This window comes from Engraulis encrasicolus, chromosome 2 (genome assembly GCF_034702125.1).
Source record: "Engraulis encrasicolus isolate BLACKSEA-1 chromosome 2, IST_EnEncr_1.0, whole genome shotgun sequence".
NCBI classification, from domain to species: domain Eukaryota; kingdom Metazoa; phylum Chordata; class Actinopteri; order Clupeiformes; family Engraulidae; genus Engraulis; species Engraulis encrasicolus.
The window spans coordinates 4,584,040-4,586,539 of NC_085858.1; the positions used below are offsets into that span (position 1 = coordinate 4,584,040).

Here is a 2,500-nt window from a genome sequence, read left to right on the forward strand (position 1 = left end):
TTTCTTTTTTAGCTGGAAGCAGGCTTCACTGTTATTCAAATGCACTCTGAGGCTGCTGGTGCTGGGTCAAACGGTCAACTCCATTTTTCTGACATGCCAAATTGTGTTCATGCATTAGAAACACTATCTGAAAGGTACAGCCTCCTTTTTAAAAAGTGAAAGACACAAGGCCATGAACCTCAACCAAAGGGCAATTACAGTTTTTTTCTGATCGCTAATGCTCTTTTTTTTAACTTGAGCTATTTTTGTTCAACTCTTCAAACCCAACGCAGTCTCACCCCAAGTAGTCAATTTCTGACTACCTTGGACCAGACGGCAATTTTTGACGTCTTGGGTATTCCTTCCACGTCACATTTTGACTATGTGGCCTAAAAAGGAGACATTGACGAAGGCAACAGCCGAAACATTTGTCTATACTTCTGCTGCCATGTAAAAAAAAAATTAAAAGAAGAACCTGAGTGTGATCCACTTTTTCACCTTCAAAGTTATTCAACTGGAGACGCACCACACGGAAGAGCGCGGTGTATCATCAACTACGACTATGTGGCCTAACCCTAAAACTATTCCTAGACCTAACCTCAATGACGTTATGCTGCCACAAGGGAGCGCCTTTGAGGACATAGTCAAAATGTGACGTGGAAGGAATACTCAAGACGTCAAAAATTGCAGTCTTGGGGTGTCAAAAATTGACTACTTGGGGTGAGACTGTGTAGTCAAACCACATGAGCACAACAACATCACAGCAAATCAGCAAAACTGCTTAGATACATTGCAAACCCCAACACGGTTTGCTTCTCTATACAACGTGGTTTGCTTCTCTCTGCAACTCTGGAATGTTTTTATACATTTCTGTACATTTTTGTACATTTTTGTACCAATGCGTCAACACACCCATCACATTGCTATTAAACATTCCAATAATTAGACGCTGCCAGTAAACATCATAACCACACATTGTGAGTTCCACTACAGCAGCCAAAGTTACAAAAAATGTGCATAAGCGAATAGAAAAAAAAACTGTAAAAGTTTGGCCTCATCATTAACAGTAAGTCCGTGTGAAACAGTCCCGAAAAAAAAATAATTGTTAATACATATAAATATTTTAATTATCACCAATTTAGAGACTGTGCATGGGTGAGCTGATAATGCAGTGTCAATGCACACACTCACAACTCCATTCATTTTGAATAAATTGCATGGAAAAAGTAACACCTTATTGAAGTGCACAATGCTGGCTGTCCACTGTATATCATATCTACATATTTTTTATACTTTGCACATTTGTTACCAGGGCCGCTGAGAGCTTTGGCTAGGCAGCCCCAGGGAAAACTAATCTGAAAGGCCCCCCTTCTCAATACATGCGATGTAATGAGGACCAAATTATGCCCCCCCCCAAGCTGTACCTGGGCCCAGGACAACTGAGCCTTTTGTCCTCCCTTGTCGGATGCCCTGTTTGTTACTATGATTTATTTTTAAGCAGCACCGGCCCTGCTGAATAACAGTGCCAAGTTTTGCAAGCAAACTCCCGCCGGAACATTACCGAGACTAAGGCTGGTACAAAAGCATTTGAGTCTTTTCTTAAGGGATATTAGGTCCATTAAAACTTTCCTAATGCATTTGGCAAAACGTTGACTCTAACAGATTCTGTCATGAAAAGATTACGTTCTGGAGATTATCTGGGCCTTGCGCTGGCTAACAGTGCATTTATTGTTTACTTAATTCTATAATTCTTTTTTTTTGTTGAAAATATAGCACCATACAGTTGAGTTGAGGGTGTCGTCGCCCAGTGGAATAAACCTACCAGAAGAACAAGCTGGAAATATGATTAATTTTTAAAGCTTTATTAAGTTTGAAGACTTAAAGTTTCCAAACGTTTTTTTTGAGCATATACGTCCAATATGGAAATTAACAAATATAAGAAGTGCCTTGACTGCTGTACACAGCAAGGACATACAGCACTGTAACTTTGAAAATAAATGAAAAAACAAAAGGCAGGAAAAATGTAGTAATAACTGTTCTGAAGTAGAGTAACATTTGAGTCATCTGATCTCAAGGGTTTTGATTAATTATTGAGGTGAAAGGTCATGGCAATTTGAAAGCAATGTGTCCATTTGGTGGCTACTCCCCAATGTCCGCAAACGACTTTTTTCCTTCTCTTTAATGATTGCCATTTGTCACTGAGATCACTTATATAATGTAGCACAGCACACTGCAGCACACACACACTGCACACAACAATATTGTAACCTGCATTAAACTCAATCAGTCATGTGAGCGGCTACAACTCCTCTGTGGGCTGTGTGTGTGAGGGGAGGGTGGTTCCGTAAAATGTGTGTGTGTGTGTGTGTGTGTGTGTGTGTGTGTGTGTGTGTGTGTGTGTGTGTGTGTGTGTGTGTGTGTGTGTGTGTGTGTGTGTGTGTGTGTGTGTGCGTGTGTGTGCGTGCATGCGCACGTGCATGTGGTTGTGCGCTTGTGTGTGTGTGTATGTTTATGTGTGCGT

At 40.7% G+C, this 2,500-nt stretch overlaps 1 protein-coding gene across 1 annotated transcript in view; it reads right to left on the reverse strand.

Moving 5' to 3' along the window:
* adgrl1a (adhesion G protein-coupled receptor L1a) overlaps positions 1 to 2,500 on the reverse strand; it is a 192,964-nt gene that overhangs the window by 41,670 nt on the left and 148,794 nt on the right. The window lies entirely within an intron of this gene.